Source organism: Leuresthes tenuis, unplaced genomic scaffold, assembly GCF_036924035.1.
Source record: "Leuresthes tenuis unplaced genomic scaffold, fLeuTen1.0.hap1 SCAF_12, whole genome shotgun sequence".
NCBI lineage: Eukaryota > Metazoa > Chordata > Actinopteri > Atheriniformes > Atherinopsidae > Leuresthes > Leuresthes tenuis.
In genome coordinates this window covers 21807025-21827755 of record NW_027325366.1, presented here as the reverse complement: position 1 = coordinate 21827755, position 20731 = coordinate 21807025, and the positions used below count along the sequence as shown (strand labels likewise).

At 38.1% G+C, this 20731-nt stretch overlaps 1 protein-coding gene across 1 annotated transcript in view; it reads left to right on the top strand.

Annotated features, from left to right (window-relative positions):
• The first annotated feature begins 1737 nt into the window (after positions 1-1737).
• Positions 1738-20731, top strand: part of b3galt1b (UDP-Gal:betaGlcNAc beta 1,3-galactosyltransferase, polypeptide 1b) — a 38492-nt gene continuing 19498 nt past the window's right edge. The window contains exon 1 of the mRNA XM_072397696.1: positions 1738-1811. The gene's annotated coding sequence lies outside the window, so the exon portion shown is untranslated. The remainder of the gene's footprint in view (positions 1812-20731) is intronic.

The window sequence follows — 20731 nt, the reverse complement described above, 5'->3', positions numbered from 1 at the left end:
CATTATCATATGATAAGTTGGTGGTCTAATGATTATGACAAGCTAAGACGCTTTATCTCGAGTTCATCCATATCAGACACAAAGAGGAAGTACTGTCACACTGAGTTTATCAAGTGTGAAGAGACGCCTTCAGTAGACAGGACGAGGTCAGCAGATCCCTTTCAGGCCTTTAGAATAATCTCCTTTACATGCTATCCTTACCCTGCTGGAGATTTTGGAGCACAGAGCGCAGGTGTACCAAAAGTAGACCAAGCTACCTTTCTAATATGCAGGTTAGCATTTGAAAAAAGAAATGAGCAGCACTTTGGATACATGCATGCCTTCCAGCGGCAGGAAAAAGAATGTGCCTAAACTGAATTTTGCATTGAGTTTAAAATAAGCTTGGGTCTAAATGTGGTTGTTCATCCTCTTACTGCTCAATAGTGTGGACACCTCTGAGCTTATGTCATAGTTTACTGACTCTGATCGCCTGTAAAACTGCCATACAAAACAACAGGTATGTTGTAATACCAAGAAACCAATAAAACCAGGGTAAAAATTAAGTACATTCTAATCTATTTAATGTATCAGGACAGAGGATAATAAAATTCCTCTGATAGGATTTAAGAACATACTACCCTGTGTCATTATTTACTTAACATTAACTAAGCCAAAATGCGGAAGTAATGTATATACCAAAGAATAGAGTCAAATGTGGGTCCATTAGTCTGACAGTTAAAACATGGCTGAAATTGGATCATGCAAGAGGACAATTAACACTTGCAAAGCAGCAAATGTACATGGTTGAAAGAGAAAAGAATCACAATGTTGCGATGGCCCACACAAAGTCCCAACCTGAACCTGATGAGATGCTGTGGTAGGAACTTAAGAGAGCTGTGCATAAGCAAGTGTTTGTGAAACTCAATTAAGTGAAGCGATTCTGTAAAGAAAGCTGGGCCAGAAATCCACCACAAGGATTTGAGAGTCAGATAACATTCAGAAAATGAATGGGGTGTACTTAGTTTTTCACATATGCTTCTACATTTTTACTTCTTTTTTGTTGAATAAATAATGTCACGGTATAATGTCATGTGTTGTTGTTCATCTGAGGTTGTATTTGCCTAATCTGATACGGGTCAGATTATCTTTTTATGTTTGATATATGAAACCTTGGAACTGAAAGAAGATCAAGATACCAGGAGACTATTACGTGATATATACAGCTCGCTTTTTGGAACATATAAAATACAGCTCTTTTACATTTTACACACTCGCCAATGATACAATGTGCATCTCCATTTCGACAATTTCTGAATTGTTTATCCTTGAGTTAGTCTATGATTATCAACCTTCAGGCGCAGCCGCAAAAATACACACTTTAAATAATTCAGCAACGAATCGACTAAAAGTGGAAATATGTCTGCACACTTCAGACATTCTTGCATTGTCTTCAATCAAATATAATATCGATCAAGGACTTCAGGACACTCTTATGTTCGTTCAAATGTTTCATCTGTGGCGTAAACATGATGACTGGAAACAGTTTGCACAAGTTGTCTAATAATTCTCCCACAGCGTCAATCTACCTTGCTACTACAGTTTTTGTCGTAGTGCAGCCCTCACTTTCTCCACTTGAGTGGATTGGTGAGAAATTTATCGGATTAAAATCTGATTGGTTGACTCTTCCTCGCCAACTACTACGTCAGACTCGTTGCGTCAACGTTATGTTTCTCTCCCTTCGACTCGACCAGCAGTGCTATGGGATGCTGAAGCAAGGCAGAAGCGTTGTCACCAGTGCCACGGGTGGGAGTGGGATGGAGACATGGAGTGAGGTATGTGCAATGATGATGGTTATTCTCTTTTCCATCCGACATGGCGAGTGCGGTGCAGGCTGAACTTATTTTGTCCTGCGGAATGCAGCGTGTGGGGGTGGCTCTACTTTTTAAAAAAAATTCTGCAGTGTGGGAGATTCGTCCATTCTCACGTGATGTGTCCTTGCTGGTTTGTGTGCGCTCATCCGAAGGATTGCTTGGGTGTCCCCTCCATTGTGGAGCTTTGATTTCTGCTTAAGTGCGTTAGGGTTGCACCCATCTGGGTCTACAGAGATGCGACTACTTAGGCGCAGTCCCCGCTGAGGACACACGGATCTGCGCCCTGTTTGGCAGCTGTAACCTCTGTACTCTCTGTTAGAAATACGTGATGGTGATGGGAGGTGCGCGGGGATGAATACCAAACTTTGAACAGATTTGGGCTATTTATAGATTTTGATTCCATACTTTCCTTGTTCTTTTGAACAGAATTAATACCTGTAGTTACACTCTTGAACTGATTTGTGACAAACAAAGCCATTCCAGTTGACAACATGCAGATGGTGTTCATGCACTGGTATGTAAATACTGCAAACACTATTACTCCCAATACTTGTGACTTTTATCATCTTCTATAAAAGTTATTAGAGGACTCTTAAATATTATTGATTTAGTTTTTATGTGTCTACCTTTGCTAAACGTTGTTACAAGGTTTAGTAATATGATTCCAGCCATTATTAAATCGAATCTAAATGTAATTGTATTACTTGTGCAAATACTTAGATGAAAGCTCTAAACGTTTAAAACAAAGAGGACAAGCTTTTCTGGGGAGCTTTTTAGATCATTTAATGCCTGGATACAGCTCCAATCCTATCTCTCATTCAGCCACATCACGTTTTGTCTTGTTTTTTTTTTCTTTTTTACATGTTTGTCCATACATGTTGGTAGCATCCTTTGCCAGAGTCTCTGTGCCTCTAAAAGCAGCTTTTCACTGCTGAGCTTTACGCTGCTCATAATTACATATGTGTGCCTGTGTGTGCTTACTGTGACTACGATCACTAATCACTTTTCTGCAAGGTATAGTCTTGGGAGTTTAAAGCCTTAATCCCCCCTTTAAAGCACCATATCTTTGCTTAGTCAGTGTTGCCTCCTCTGTTGCACTGGCTTTACGAGCTGCATTTATTGAGAGGTTGCCAGTGTATTTTCTAATTTTACATTTTTTCTTTCAACTGTAGTGTATCTAAATGTGTACACCAGTTTAAAAAAAAAAATCCTATTGGCCTTTGTAAAACATGTCTGAATAGTAGATTAGCCGATTTTGCCTGCATATTTGTATAAACCATTCTATTCTTAGCATGATGGTACACAGTATATTCTGTCCATGGAGGACAATGATTTAAACTCTATGAGGTCGAAACAACAGTGCAGTGTTTCAAAACAGCCTGCACAGGTCTGGGTCTCACAAGTGCACAGCCTTTTTTTCTCCTCATTTGATTTCTGCCAGCTCCTTCTCTTTAAATATTTTTTACCAAGATATGCTAAACATCTCCCGACCTATTTGGGAATGGCTGAAGGCAACAACACATTGAATTTTCATTGTTCAGTTGTACAATAAATAATCATTGTACTACTCCATCGGTACCAGTTAAATTTTTATATAAGACAACACAAATTATTGAAACTAAATTCTTATTATCTGTTTTCATGAATCCATAACAAAACAGCTCTGAAACACTTTGACAGAAGAAGGCAATTTTGTTCTGATCCAACTTATTTTGATACTTATGGTTACAGTTTCGTATCTGCCATTACAGAGGGTACTGACCCAATATTTTGGCCTCTGTTGAGCAAAGATGAATTGTTGAGTTCAGCTCCTCCCTGGCAGCTGCGTGGTTCACTGCTCAGAATCTGACAGCTCTGTTGAAATATCATGTAAATGTGGAATATTTTATGTGTGCAAACCCCTAAAGAACTGCTCTTCAAAGTAATAATTAGCATGTTATTTCTCAGGCGTCATCATGATACTGACTGTTGTGCTACTGGGAAATGTTTCTGTCTTGCTACTCCTTTGTTTAAGTTAAAAGTTTATGTTCGAGATTCTAAATTGACTTAAAGGCATGAATTGGAGTTTTTATGGTTGTTTGTCTCATTTGTCTCTGTGTTGGCATTGGCACTGTGATGGACCGGCAACCTGTTCAGGGTGTGCTTTGCCTCTCACCTGATGGCAGTAATGACATTGTGTTGATTATGCAGAAAGTATAACAATTAGAAAAGCTCTTGGCATTTTGTAAAATTTTCAGGTTAAATTGGATAGACTACCCACTTTTCGCCTTTGTAATGGTTACATCTTGCTAAAATCTGGTTGGTCCTCTTTTTGTGGGAAGGTCCATCTTCAATTCTCTCTGGCATAGTGGATAAGTTATTATAAAATACAGTGTTTCACTGTTTATCCAGCGTGTTAAAAAGTGATGCTAAAGGATATTTCCTCCGACATCTTAGTGATTTGTGACACCAGGGTTCCAGATGAAATAGCCACTTACTGAATTTTTACTGTTGCTTCTCTAGCATAGATAAAATACCCCAAAACTAAAAGAAAAATAGATGAAACTGTGCTCAATAACCAACCTTGTGGAACAGTGTGAAGCCCTGGCAGGCAGGAAGTGTATGTACTTGATTTGTTTCTCACTAGATGTTAATTAAAATCTTTGTCGTTTTGCCCTTGGAAAACAACGAAAATTGTTCAGAAGTGGTGATTTAACCTGTTCTGCTCACAGTATCAGTTGGTATTAATAATTGCTACATTGCTTTTCCCCTTTTTGAAAGACCCTGGGCGATTACAGCCACCTTCCAATTCCTATTCCTTTTTAGTTGAATAAACAGCTGATGTATCTCTGAAATATACTACACTGTCTAAATGAATTGGATTTGAACCTTAACTGTGAAATAATGACATATTACACAATGTGCGTGTCAATTCTGATGTAAACCCTTTTTTAGCACACAGATGGAACTAGCTGCCTTTTTTGGATATGATTTACACCATAATGTCCTCTTGGCCTGTGACTGGTTGCCTTTCTTCACTGTGTTTGCACAGCCATTTGCATTTCAGAATGTTGTCAATGTGTGTCTGCATCCAAGCATGTTCCCATCTTTTGTCATTCTGATCGTCTTATACACCTACTGTAATTACTTTCTGTTTCACTTTGGAGCAGCCATTAGTGACTCTTCTCATTGATGAGACCATTCTCACACATGAGAATGAATTACAACTTGGAGAGCAGTTCTGTATAATTTCTGTTGATTACATTTTGCCTTTAATGGCCCTTGCTTTGTGCTATGATTGCTTGTAGTCCTGCTGAAAAATATTTGCTAGGCAACAGACACTGCATGTTTGTCTCCTGCTTTTTAATGAATATCATCAATCTGAACACAATCTTAAGTTATTGCATTCTAAAATAAGTTGGTGAAATTTTGGCTCGTCTACTGACATTTGTCATTTGTTCAACCCATATTTGCAGTAAAATTGTGTATAGTATTTCTATGTTTTGTCATTTTCCATCAGTATTCTATCTATTTCATGGGTAGAAATCACTGTAGAAATGTGTTTTACTGGGCAGTATTGAGAAAAAAACTCTAGCCTATGACTGGGAGCAAGCTACCTTATTAGAGGAATGAGTCTGAAATGGGGCCCCTTGTAGTGTGATTTGATTTCCCCTGTGACAAAAAGACCAAAGCATTTTTATTGCTGTGACAAAAAGGCCCATGGACGAGTTCTTCAAAGGCCATGACCTTCAAGTGACAAAGAAGAAAAGTTTAAAAACAGCTTTGACAGCTCTTTAATAGCTCTGTGTTGTGACATAGAGGCTTATCTGTTTTGATAGTGGCCACGCAGTAAGAAACTATGTACTGCCTACCATAACTGAGCTGTCTTGTAATCCTTTAACATATGTGCTCTCCCACTGGGACTGTCCGCCTCTGCCAGACGAGCAACTTAACAGTCTTTAACAGTCTCTGAAATCTGTGCAAATCTGATTTTATTTTTCCCTCATGCTTCCACAGGTCTGAAATCACCCCCAAAAATAACTCAGACGTTTTCAGGAAACAAATTGTTTGTAGTGGGGGGGGAGAGAAAGGGGTCCATGCAAAATCTAAACCAAAATAGTTAAACTTTTTTGGTAACCTGCCATCCTTAGCTATCTGGGATTATTGAATGAATAATGGGATGTATCTTGATTTTTTTTTTTCCAGGGGCGTCAAAATTAGATTATAACATGTCAATAATATTCTAACAAACTGAATTGATTTTTTTTACCCTTTTAAAAAAAATAATAAAATTTTTTATGCTCTATTTATATCACAAGATGATGTGTATTTGCTTGTAAATCAAAATTCTTCACTGACCTTTGTGTATCATTGTCTATACTGTAGTTACTATCACTTGTGTTTGAGTCTTTCCTCAATCAAGATTGCCTGCAGTAGGAATAAATGTTTTACATGTCTCTAGTCCCCATACATTCAGATAAGCTTTAGAGAAGCCATCTGTCAAGGGCTTACAGCTAAACTGTGAAAATCACAAATGCTTCAACTGTCAAATTGTTATCATAGGATTTTAACTTGACTGATTGACAGTTCATATCAAGCATGCTGCTCAATTCGGGATTGGTCAATTACAAGACAAAGTAATAGGGTCTAATGGATCACACAGGCAGACTAAAATTAACACTGGCACAAAGGTGGCAGCAAAGTAAATGGTCTAGAAAAGCAGTCATGTTGTAGTTCACGGGCAGATAATCCCAAAAAAAAAAAAAGAATATCAATTTTTGGAGACCCTTAAGCACTGACATTTTCCAAGATCTGTAAGATTCTTGGCCTCTACTTGAGAGCCTTTGTTTCTTAAAAATATGCATTGGATTCCAAAAAAGAGCAGGTAATGTGCTTTCTACATATTTATAGCTGTGTTATCACAGGCCCAGTTTGCCAGCATGACAAGTAGAAAAAAAAAAGAGAAGAGCAAGTACGGAGAGCAGAAGCTGTCAATGAAAGAATAAGACGTTTCCAATGGTATTAAACACTGGATTCATTCATGTTTGTGCTGCACATCTCAGTCAGCATAATGACATTACTGTCAACAATAATGAGCCAGCTCGAACACTCTGCCCTGCACTATTACCATATTAAGATGTCCTCTAAATCCCCTCCACGTTATCCAGGAAAGTTATCACAAAAACCACGAAGAGATGATGTCAGTGTTACACCTCCCTCTAAATGGCACAGAGAAACAGGACAGCCTGTGACATTACAGCACCTTTCTCAAAGAAAGAGCCTGCTTGGAATCGATATTTCTCAGAATCCATAGCAAATTACTCAAGTGGAGCGTCTTAGATGAATGAATAGAATGTACAAAGTATACCTCTAGATGATGGCGAGTCCTGCTGTATACAGTAACATTTAGTTGATTTTTTTTGTGCAAGTTGATAAGTGTGCTGAATCTTTTCACTTTAAAGAAATGGTGCTGTGTCTGCAGTGGCTGCTCAAAGAAGAGCTACTAGATACAGCTTGAGGTAAAATTAAACATTTTTGTCTAAGGAATTAAGGAAACCCAGCCATTCTGTTTCTCAAGCACTCAAGTTCAAGCAAAGTTTATTTTGTATATTTAGCTTTTGTTACAAAGATGTATTTTCCTATTAATTCAGTTCATCAGTTCTCCGGATGTTCCACTAAAGATGTGCTGATTGATAAACGCAGGCCAAGCCAGTCTAATGAAGACCACTGCAGTATACCAATATTAGCGCTAATTATCTGTGTTGAAAATGAGCAGATAAGGTAATTTACTAGCACCAGTGATACAGCTTATTTGTTGTGATAATGCCAAACACCAGGCTGTATCCTGAAAGTGACTGTGCTTATCACATGTTAAGCTGTTGAAAATGTCTCTGCTGTACTTTTATCTCTGATCAAAAAAAGTCTGTTTATTTGACTCTTGATTTTCTTGGAGATTGAATGTCATGTATTCCTGCACTCCTCCCACAGTATTAGTAACCTTATGACTGGAATCAATATCTATGTTTACATTCACAGCATTATTCCTACTAATGACCTTATTCTAGACAAGACAACTGGATCTGTAACTGCAGTGGTTGCAGATTATGAATTTGATATAGTATACTCTATTCATATTATTATGTTTTCAACCATCCAAAGCCCTAATTACCATCAATATCCCTCAAAACACAGAGCTTTACTCCGGTTTCTCTCTCACATGCATCCCTCCTGCTTTGTTGCAAGATGACATAAAACTCTTGTTGAAGGCAATACTGCAATGATGATCAATAAATTGCTTCATAATGCAGCACTGTCCACATAGCTCAATTAGATTTTCGCTTACTCAGAAGATGACCGTATTTGGTTAGAGGGTACTAGAAAAGGCTGTTTACGTGTGTATGACAGCTTCCTTCCTCCGTCCAAAATCAGGCAGGTGGGATAGGCTCCCCTGAATTAGATTAAGCAGGTGTAGAAAATGGATGGAAGGATCAATAAAGTCTTATTGAATTGAAATGAATTGAATCTTACAAACGTAAGGGTGAGGGTTAGCAGTGACCCGAAATAAAGTCAAAGAAATGTTCTCGCTCCACTCAAATCCTAAACTTTGTCAGAGGTGTATCCTCGCAGCAGATCTCACAGCTATGCCGACTGCAAAATGTAAGACATGCCTTTTCTCTCCTTTCTCTTTGCTCCTTCTTGTACTTTGAAAGGGAACTTTCTATAAAAATACAATTCCTGTCACAGAGGTCATTGTGTCTGCACATTTTAGGCACTACATTTAAACGGTGCCTGTTAACTTTGTCCTCAGAGCATTTTTAAACAAGGTTATGCACCAGAGCAAACCATTAGTAAATATCGCAAAGAAATATCGTAAATTCATCTGAAAAAATGTATAAACAAAATTACCACAAGCTATCACAATAAATATGGCTAAATAGGAAATTTTAATTAACACCTGGCATCAGACTTATTTTTTTAGAGAGATACAAAAGTGCAATGTTATGTTAGAAAACTGCTATGTATTTTGATTTGTGTCTACCAATGACAAGTTGAACTTGACCACAGTTTGTCCACAAGGGTGATATTGTGACGCACCACCAAAGGTGAACAACAAGATTTATTTTCTATCACATACTCTGACAATGTCACAGTGGTTGTGACCATTCTAGAAAGTTTGGCTCACCTTTATGTCATTGTTCAAATCAGCGTAAGGTGTGAAGTACTGCCCCTTTCTGGGCAATTTCACTCAGGTTGAAAATTTTCAACCTGAGTGAAATTGCCCAGACTTAGAACTTTTTTTTCAAATATCAGGCACGTTAATGTAATTTCTGTGTGTTCCGGGAGGGCGTGCACTTGCGAGGTTTCATCATACGTACCATCCAATTAATTCGTCCAGTCACATGGAGCAAGTCACACTCAAGGTCAATATGGCTAATAGTCTGAGCAATTCTATGGTATCTTTCAGTGATTTTCCTGTTGAACTAGCCAAGATAAATCTGAACATGAAATAAGTTTCTACCACAGGCAGGAAATCACATAAATCACAGGAATTTGGTATGAACAGAAAAGCTGGCGAGCGGGCTGTATTCCACCCTGATGGCAGGACACCGCCGCCTGGAACACTACAGGAGTTTTCCACATCCTCCATCTGTCCGAAGAGATGATGAAACATGATTTGTCCAAGATCCATATGGACAGTTGTTTGAAACTTTCAGTGTTTCGCTGGGTGAACATTGCCACCCAGTTGGATAAGAGATATAGGCCAGCAGTTTGCCATCACAATGATGAGGTGAACAAATACTAAGACATCCAGCACGCCTTAGCGACTGTGTTAAGTTTTGTAGAGTGTTTGAGTTAGGATTGCGAGACAAAGTTGAAAGTGAGGGCTCTAGCTACCCTGGCATTTTTCATGACTTGATCCTTAGCATGTTGGATGAGGTATTTTAGAAGCACCGGAAAACTGCTACTGTTTTCATGAGCACAAGCCTCAGGAGAGCATGTCATCGGCCATCAGGGGTCGTATAATGAAACAGGTTAAGTCTGCTATGCTTGTGGTCCAAGCTAATGAGACCACTGACATTTCAACACAGATCCGGATGCTGCTTGTGGTGAGATACTCTAACGTGCAGCGTGCAGTGCAAGAAAATGTTTTTTTTTTAGCTTTCGCCTGTTGTGGATGCAACATCTAATTAGATTGCCAGTGTGATGAGGAGTAACTCACAGCGCAAGAATATGATGGAGCCACTGTGTGGAGAGGAGAGCCGGATCATGTGCAGCAAAAGCTACGACAGTATTTAAGAAATGTCAGTATTTAAGAAATTTAAGAAATGTCCTTTGTTGCGTTGTACAACGGCTGAAACTAATTATGCAGCAGGAAGCAGCTGAAGCTGAGAGGTGTTTTCTCAACATTAAAGAGAATCAAGATGTTCCCGTCAAATACAATGGGCCTAGAACGTCTGAATGCATTGGCCATGCTTTCCATAGAGGGTGACTCTTCAATGAGAGGGTGACTGATCCATGTGCTGCTTAGGGGAGACAAGCAAAATTGCAATACATTTTTATTGTGTTTATGTACACTGTTGTTCTTGCACTTAATGTATATTGCTTTGTGTACAATCAAGGACTGTAAATGCTGTTAATAAATTCTTGTAATCAATTATATTTCTTCCCCTTTTTTTTAATTATGAAGCATTTCTCATCAGCATCTCATCAGCATCTCTCCTTGTCCAAAGGAATTTGAAGGAAAACTGACTGTCGACACTTATTCCAATTATAACCATGTTGATGATTTAAATAATCTTATTTATGATGCCATAGGGCATATGATATATATAGTTTAAGGAGCTAAAGGGAAATCAGACAGAGGAAGACTGGTAAATGAATCCATTGCTCAAGATTAGAAACCTTGGTTTGAAGAATATTGAAAGCTGAAGTGACATAATATAAGCCAGGATTAAATGGAAGAGTCTGAGAGAGAGAGGGAGAGAGCATGACTTTCTCTTACTCTTAGCTTCAGGGAGCTCTTTGTAAACAAAATATTTTTCAAAACTGGAAATAGCTTTGCAGCCGTTGTGGGACAAGATTGCCTGAACAGCCTATGGACAGAAAAAAAAGCCATTTCAGCAGCAATGTGACTTACTGTAGGCAGCAAAAAAACAAAAAACTTTGACAGCTCAAAGAATTGTTATTCTGCACATTAGAGTGTTTTTTTGTTGAAAAGGGCATGTGTCTAAGATCACTTGGGAAAATTTGTTTTTCGAAGCTGTTTGGCAGGGATTTAAAAAAGTACAACAGTCTTTGTAAATTCCCAAATATGTCACCTTTTTTACAGTGCACAAAACTCACGCTAACACCTTGACATTTGTCTTAGGTGATTCAGTCATAAGTGGGCATATGTCTGAGTAACACCTTGTAATTCACCTAATTTTCCCAATCTATTAAAAATATATTCAAATTTGCATCATTTGCACCATTTACAAAGTCTAAAAGCAGCAGTGAACTTACTCGTCATGCCTAACGTATATTTTCTGTCAGAAACTGACAGACGTTGATTGATGGGTGGTCCTTGTAGTGCGGTCAAGGACACGCCTTGAAACACACTGATAAGAGATGTGACCGTATGGGTCCCAGGCCACGTCCGAATGAGTTTTAAGACTTTGGGATTTCAGTGTGTCTTAGACTCCTCTCGGGTGCAGGATCTTGGCTGTACTTAGAGCTGTATACAACTTATCACTTGTACTGAATGTGTTCATTAAAACCACTGGCTCAATATGGTGTACTATATGTCTTTTTGGTGGCACCAGAACAACTCTGACCTATCGGGGCATGGACACAAGACATCAGTGAGTGTCCTGTGGGGTTTTGCATTGGGACTTGGCTGCACATCCTTTTAGTTCTGTGTCAGGTGAAGCTTCAATAGAGCAAGACTGCGCATCCTGTGGGCCCCCAATCAAGATGGTTCATGGTTCAAACCCGAACTGAAGCCTTTCTGTCTAGAGTTTTATAATCTCTGAGTGTGTTGATGCTTTTTGTCCAGTAGCCATTGAAAATGGCTATCAGTATGAGCATTCATGATTGTTGGTCTCTCTTTGTTAACCTTGTAATGGGATAGCAACCTGTTTAGAGGGTCGTCTCTTGTCCCGTGGTAGTTGGGATAGGCTCCAGCCACCATGAATCTAGACAGGACAAAGAGATACATAGTTAACAGATGGATGTATTTTAGTTTAGCGTTTTGTTTTGATCAGCTATTGCTGCTGTGTGTTTCTGAAAGGTAAAATTGATAATTGATTTCACTTAAACAGGATACATCATATGATGGTCCTTTGGACCTTTACACTGAGCTCAATCTGTTTCTTTGGAGGGAACATTTTGCTCTATAGGAGATTACTTCAGTCACAGCACTTGGTATTGAACAGCTACTATGGAAATCAGTGGGCAAGTAAAGATTTTATAGCTAACGAATTTGAGAGACGTATTGATAGTAGCCCTAGAATAGCTGTATAATATACTGTTTTTGAGGTGCCACTAGGGGAACACGTATGCTTAGCTTATCTATGATATCCATCCTCAGAGGAAATATTGTGAAATCCAAACTGTGTTAACCTGCAACTTCCTCATAACCATGCTCTAATCCGTTAGGTTATGTAGTTAGACTGTGTGATACAATTCATTATACAATCTCTTTTCTGCCATATTTCTTCATGTAACGCTGATTTGTAATTGCACATTTAGACAGTTAGAGTAGTGAAGCGAAGTAAAGCTGGATAAATGTGGTTCTTCGAGCATGTTTTTTGTGTCTCATGTAATCCTTACTTGGGAGCTTGCCCTCATTAATGGTGTCTGGCAGAGACAGGTTAAAAGACAAAGGTTAATCACTCTATAAGTAAGTGCTCAAAGACCCAAATCCATCCTGCAGCTTTTGTATTGTAGAAGAGTTACCTGCAATTCCTTATTTTCCCCCGTAATTGCTTTGTTGAAAGGCAATGTTTCAGGACAGAGTATAGATAAGGGATATGTTGTTTTGTTTGTAACGACCTCAGCTTTCCAGGCTTTTGCTGTCTGGAATGCAAAATCATTTCTAATCTTTATTTCGTAATTTAACAAACAAGGGCTGTAAATTATAATGCTAATTATGGACTGACTTATGTTCCTCTTTATTCTTCAGTCAATAATAAAGCTGTGTTATACATCACAAATAATGACTTAAATCCTAATGAGATCTTAAAAACTTGTTTGTTTTTCCAGAGAAAAAGAAAAATAATCTATCTGTATTCTAATTTATGAAATATAAACCAATTCTGAAAAGTGTCTTTTCAATTTGTAGATTTATCAGTCATTAATTAGCATACTGGTGCACTCCTATTTGGAAATAAGCCTCCATCTTGTGCTTTCTCTTATATCTGAATATAAACTACACATACAAAGAACAGAGAGCAGCACTGGGAAAATGCCTTTGAGGTATAGCTGTATTTTATTTTTGGAATGAGGAGTGTCCGTGCTCAATTCTCCACTGGCCTCTATCCTATCTCCTAGTTTCATTGTGGTTGGCCTTGAAGAAGGCCAGAACATGAGCTTTGATCAACTGTTTAAGCATCTTTTTAACTTTTTTTGAGGGACAATCAGACAGATTTTGATGCTGAAAAAGTGCCAGAAAAGGGTGTTGAATGTCTTTATACTTGTGACTTTCCACTATACTGCACACATAGATATTTCCCACTACATGTGAAAAAAATCCACTACGTTACCTGAGAGTGTATTAAGATTTTACAAGAGGGATGCTTTCATGTATATATTCTTTGCTGCCTCTTGCATATTTTCTATTCTGTAAAGTGCCTCATTGCTGAGTAACAGTAAAACCACCAAGACATAATTACAGATGATTAATCTACTTCTGCAATTATTCTGCAGTTCAGTTTCACTCACAACTGACTGCCCGTGCCAGTTATCATCTGTATAATGAGAGTTTTCTGGATGATACATGTTACAGAAATCATGAACATATAAAAACTGGCGAATGATTGACACGGTGACACAGAGGCAAAACTCAAATAACAATAAAAGTGTGTAAGTGAAGTTGGTTTGTGGTCAGATTGGATCTGCTTTGCTGTCTGACCCAACCTACCCTGAACCTAATGTAAAGACAAATGCAAAGATTGAACTTCAACATCCTACAGATTTCAGTTCTAAATAGGTCAGCAAACACATGACTGTGATCAAAGTTCTGGATGGTGTGAAGTAGATGGGGGCAGCAGTTTTTGATTAAGGATGAATCAGCAGAGAGATTTGTTCCTCTTGGCAGGTATGGCTAAACTAAAGAAAGCCCTGAGGAACGGGGCCTGGACGAATTGTGGCTTTCTTTTGAACACATAGACTTTTGTAGAAACTTGACCTATCGAAATAAATTGTCATCCTTCACTGGAGGATTGTTCTTTAACTTTATTGTTTTTATGCTGTAGCAGTAAGGAGGGTGTGTTGGAACGGATTTAAGTAATACAACACAGGAATTTATGGACTAAGTGTGATATTTCGCTCACAGTTCCTTGAACTAAAGGAAGGTGTGTCTACACAAATGAGGCAAGTCAGTTTGCTGATAAGAAGAAACGTAAGGAATCATTTGAGTAGCAGCAAAAACATTACGGGTGACTTGTATTAGCTTGGCTGTAGAGGAGTTTTCTTACAGAATCTTATATAGTTACATCTCAAAGTAAACTACTGCCACTTGGGTAAAAATTACAATGGGGTCATTGCAAAATAACAACAACCTTGTTCAGTCATTGACATACATAACTATCTGGGAAACAAACTGTCCAGTCTGTCACAAATTACCCTATTTAAAGTAGCAGTAATGATCAATCCTTGGTATACATTAACACCAGCTCTGATAAAGCAGCAATGCAGGTTCCTGCTCATAAATAACCAGGATCGATCTCCTTTTAGAAAAAGCCAACCACACAGACATATAAGAGCAGATAGAATACAGTGAACACTAGTTTTGAGGAGAGACTTTGCAGTAGAAGTAATATCTACACCTTTTCAATGTGTTTTAGACCAGATTCAAGCCTGTGTATGAGAAGCATCGACTCAACCGACCCTAAAGGTATGAATGGGGCTGTGAACCTACAGAGACTCAGTCAGTTTGCACATGTGGATGTGGAAACTCATTTTCCTGCCTGAGAGTTGCGGGCCGAGTTCAGTAGACAGCGCATCCAGTTCTTTAAAACACCTTGCGTTCCTTGCTAAGCTGAAGCCCATTGGAAAAAAAAAACAGCAGTTTACAAAAAATGGACAAAATCCTAAAGTAATTTAGAAATACAAGAGGCCATATAATGGAGTATACAAGAGGATAGAGAGCCTTGTCATTGTCATCGGCTGTATTGAGAAAAGATCCAGACTCTGACCTTAGCTTGAACGTGGAAATAAGCAATGTAATTTGCTGCACGCAGTCTAGTTTTTGCTTTTCCCAAAGGGACATCCATCATTGTTTTGATGAAAATAGAGTACAACACATCTAGCTGTTACATTGACACATTTTCCTTTTTTCTTGTTTTTTTTTCAACCAATAAATAATTTAAGTGAGAAGCAAATTCTGAAGATTCATATTATTGTAGGATTTCAGGAATTATTCATTTAGAATGCAAGCTAAATATTATATGATCGTGCACGCATTTTGTTTTAGACCTTTGAACGGCTCCCCTCTAGCTCATTTATTTTCAACCCCCTCTGTACGAGAAAATTTAATTTGTCCTTCAGCATTGGCATCTGTATACTGTACAACAGAATGAAATTGCATTTAAGTGGCTCCAGAGTACAATAAAAATTACGTTTCAACTCTGAGGTTTTATGCATCTGGACATAGTCAAATTTTCAGGTCCATACCAGGTCTAAAGATATGAAATGAACCTTAGAGGAATAACACGTGAAATATCACACTGCATCATTATACATATAAAAAAAATTAAGCAAAATGCAGAAGCAGTCTGTGACAAAAATAAGTACACCCCATGATTTAATAGTTCTATTGAGGCTCCTCTGAACAAATCATAACTCTTCAATGTTTTGTTGATTGCACTGTCATGAACTTTAACATTTGAGCTGAATGTCTGAAAAGTAGCACTGGGTTGTTGTTTTTTTGCTGTTTCTTGTTTTTTTGCTGTTTCTCTGAGCTTTGCACAGTTTGACCTTGGGGTGAACTTGCTGGCATGTCCACTCCTGGGAAGATTGAAAACTGTCTTAAAATGTTTCCACTTCTGTCTGCCCTCCTTGGCATTGTGTTAACATACACCGGAATGCTTCAGACCAATAAACAAATTTACATTTTATAGAGATGGTCACACCTGCTGGTGATCCGAGTGCATGAACAGCGCCTGACTGATACTTATGCGCTTTATTCGTATGGAAGCAGTAAGGCTGTACTTTTTATACCTTGTGCAATGCTAGTGCATTTTGGCTCAGTTTTTGTGAAATAAATAATAACCTGGTATAGGTCATATGTCATATCCCGGTTTAAATGTATTAGTCATGTGTTTTTCTTGAGTAAAGATTATGTCTGTCCATCATTAGTCTTTCTTTTGAGGCTAGATTTCCTTTCGTGGATGTAAAAGAAAAAGGAAAGTGCACATTGTTTCATAATTATCAGTTGAATTCATCCTAAGAAATACACCACATGTCTGCTCTCTGAGACACAGAGTCTCTAGAGAAACCTAAATTCTCTGTGCTCAGTAGAAATTATTTTTTACTGTTCCTGTGGGTACGCTCAGATGTGCAGCCAGAGTAACAGATTTTTAAAAAGTGGCTGGGTATTTTCAAGCACAAGTGGATGTTTCAGTTCTGCTTGTTGAACAACACAAAGCTCTGCGTAGAAGCAGAGTGTGTTTTAAAGAAGTATAAAGTCATTTCATGTGGTTGTGCCTCACAGGTGGCAGTAAGATTCTAGGTATTTAATCCTGCAGCACACATTGGCACAGAAGTCTATCTGCTCTTTGGTCTTTTTTAAGCCTCACAAACCAGCAGCATTGTCTTTTATTTCTGACATAAAACCACATTTCTCTGAACCTGAAGTATTGGCATCTGATGAATAGTGGTCTGTTATGTTCTGCGTGTTATTCCTCATGGCAATAGTTCCCTGCTGTTACGGATATACACTAGATTTTCTCCATTGATTTTCTCCCCATCACATCTAGATTTTTAGATCCTTCATATTTTCGTATCTGTCTATCTATTGATCTAAACTATCTAACTATCTGTAGAATATATATATGTATATATATTGTGTATATATATATATATATATATATTAAATTAAATCCAGTTCAATACAACTCCAGAGTATTTGATATTTTGAGGACTATTAAAGTGTAAAACTTTCAAACTGCCTGCAAACCCATTCGGACTGCTCAACAATAATAACAGATTATTGATATTAGGGAGTTGAAATCTAAATGCTTATGATAATGGAGAAGCTGAGCGTAGTAGTTGAAAAGCAGAAGTAATTGTGTAGCCCTTTAAGCTAATGCTTGATTTGTGCTTCTTTATTTAGAGCAGAAAGCAGGACCTACAGTGTGTCCTGTGTAAGTGAGCAATTCTGCTGAGAGCACGTATAACTGTGTGATGGTGTGTCTACATTAGGCTGCAGTTAAACTCTTAAAGACCTAGTTAGTGATGCAGCGCTCAGATTTTCTCGTGCTTCGTACAATTGCATCTAAAAACAAAAGTAGCTTATTAAATATTGAACCTGAAATATCCTTTCTGAGGTCCGATATACCAGAAATAATTTATAGAAAATGCGGTATATCTTTTGTTTCTATGTTTTCTTCATTTTAGAAAAACATTTGTGACCATCTATTATAGTGATCTAGCTATCTACAGAGGGTGGAGGTCCACTTCCTGGCAGAGAGCCATGTTGTACCTTCAATAGCAGACAAACCAAACATTGGCTCTTGAGAGTCCTTAACTTCTTCTTTTTTTTTTTTCCCGTGGCCTCCATAATCTCTTATACAAGCTTGAGATGGGAGGAAGACGAAGTTGTTATTCAGTCGGTTATAATCTGCTTCTTTGCTGCTAGGTGTCACTACATTCCCCACTCTGCTCACTTAGCTGGAGGGCAAGCTTTAATTTGCCACTTTCTTTCAATCACAGTTCCTTGTATATACACATAATTGTCGATTTCTTTTTGATATTGCAGCGAGATGAAGTTTGCATTCGTTATAAAGGCTATCAAGAAATTATGTCCTTATGACCTTTTGCACAATTTAATGTGAAAGTGTTTTGGAGCAGCGCTGCAAATTTACATTTATATTTTTGCTCTCTGATTCAGTGTCCTTGGTGCCTTTTACCACAGCCAGAAATGTGACATTATGGTAATTTGCTTTCCCTATTTGCACACCATTTAGCAGTCTGAGGCTCCAAGCCAAAATGCCTCAGTGGAAGCATGCGTTATCACTGTGTATGCACTTTTGACTTATAACTACAGTTTCTACCGTCCAGAGCAGGAGCAGAGGGTTTGTACATGTTGACTTGGAGTACAAATTCCATAAGATCCTGTGCTCTGACACTTTCAATGTAAGTTAAGAGTTTTGTGCGCGGTTGTTCAGTCTTTTCATTCATAATCTAAGCCTCCTGTGCCCACTGGTGTGAATACATCATCTTTAGTTATTCTTCAGACCACGCAAGCTTTTTGTGTGATGGTACTGATGCAAATTACTATGTGCATCCCAGAGAACTAAGATATTATTGATTTTCTTTAAATTATGTATGTTGTTGTGTTTCTTGAAGATGGTGGAGGCGATATATATATATATATATTTGTTACATTAAAGCAAGTGTAATATTTTTACAGGCTTTCCTTGTGAATTAGTCTGAATATTGGACATCAGTTATACTCTGCAGGGCTCTGCAGGGGTGCCATGTGGACACATGGACAACTACTTGAAGAACATGTGTTTCTGGAGGCTGGAATTAGCCTCTCTGTCATGGTAGTTACAGCCATCTGCTTGTAAAAAAGAGATGCATTAATAAAGAGCTCTTGAGAGCCATCGTAACAAGGTCTCTGAGAGCCTCTCCATTTTTGACTTGAACAAGTAAATGTGAAATGTTGTGCAATTTAATTGCATTTATTACAAACTTTTGATTTTGTTTTGACAACTCCATCATTGCAGTGCAAGGGAAACAATTGTCCACCTTTCCATTCAAATACAAGTTCACGATGAATCCAGTTGTTTTCCAGATTTCCACAGTTCATTTTGTTTTGAATAGCAATGCTCAATGTCAAATATAACGCACTAGCTTGATATTTATGTCAGATCACTTTCTATGTTCATCTGTACAATTTTAAAAAATCACAGCATGAAAAGCTTCTTCTTTTTCTCTTCTTAATGATACACTTGACTTCTTTTAAACACTTAAATGAATATTTCATCTGTAACTTTTTGTCTTTTAGCTTAAATTTCAGCATACCACTGTATTTTGGTCTCTTTCACATAATATAGCAACAACACAGTGTTTGTCTATCAAAGTCATGTCTTCTGTTTTCTTACAAAATTATCTATTTGTAAAAGGGAGGCCTGGAGCTGATTCCCTGCTTCCAACCCTACTGGCTCCACTTACACAAACACACAGTCAAGCTCCATAATGAGGGTGTTTCAAACTTGCCAGTATAACACTCGTTTTATGAAACACAGTGTTAAAATATGCAATAGAAATCTTAATGCAGGAAATAATGCAGGAAATAAGACGTTTACTATCAACATTCCTAATTTTCTATACTTTATTTGATCATCAATGAAGTCAAAGGGTCTGAGCCCCTTCCAGAGGGACTCATGTTGGTCAGCTTTAACTATTTGCTTCACAGCTTTAATTTATATGAGAAATAAAACACCACTGTGGTGAAGAAAAAGGGTTTGAGGTTAGATAAAGCAGGCTTGAGAGCTGGAACTGGCAAAGGCCCGCTTGATCCTGTGTTGACTCTGAACTCCCAACTTATTGAATGTGAATGCATATTTCATGACATACCTTTGGGAGTGAAGGAGGGGAAGGGTCAGTGAATCGGAAAGCTTTTTTGAGGAGGACACATGCAGAGAGACACAGTAGTGTTATCCCAAAAGAAACTCGTCTCTTACATTTTGTATGCTGTATGATTATGTCTATATGGGGGTGCATATGGATATGGAAACCCTTCTGTGTGGCCTGTTTGTGCATGTGTGGGTGAGCCGAATGTCATCAGAATCAGTTGGCTACCACAAAGGCAGCACACCACAGCTGTGCAACAACATGCGTCATGGTGAATTGCATTGCCAGAAGGTTTAGTGATCCTCTCCACATTGCCTCATCCCCGAAGAAGATGAGGGGGATAATTGGAATCAGATGTAGGTGATGAGGAAGCTGAAGTCTCTTAGATAATGAGACAAAAATGCCAGACTATCCTGCATTACAATTTCATAATTAATGCCAATGTTACAAGAAAGGTTGTGGTGACATCAAGGTCGTGCTCAACTATTTACATTAACTGTGACCAAGCATTTTTGAAGCGGACAAGAGGTGAATCTTTAGAGTGCATTAATGGTGTGCAGAGATGAGCAACTCTGTGTAATGGAAGCTTAATTACTTCCGGTGATGTGCAGGTCTCACAGCTGCTTTCACTCTATCACTGGCATTATTGCCTGGCTATACAAAGCACATATTTATAGAACCCTGTTTTTATGAAGATGAACAGATTTAATACACCAGTTTAGACAGCTCAGTGATTATTTTTCTTTCTCTATCCCCTGTATGTGATCAGGACTTAACAGTCTAGCAGAAAACGTCTATGCTTCTTATTTTATTGTACTGATGTTTCATATCAGGAAAAAAAATGAACATACCATTATCAGTATTCCTTTACCTGATCTTTAAATATATTTGTGCAATTC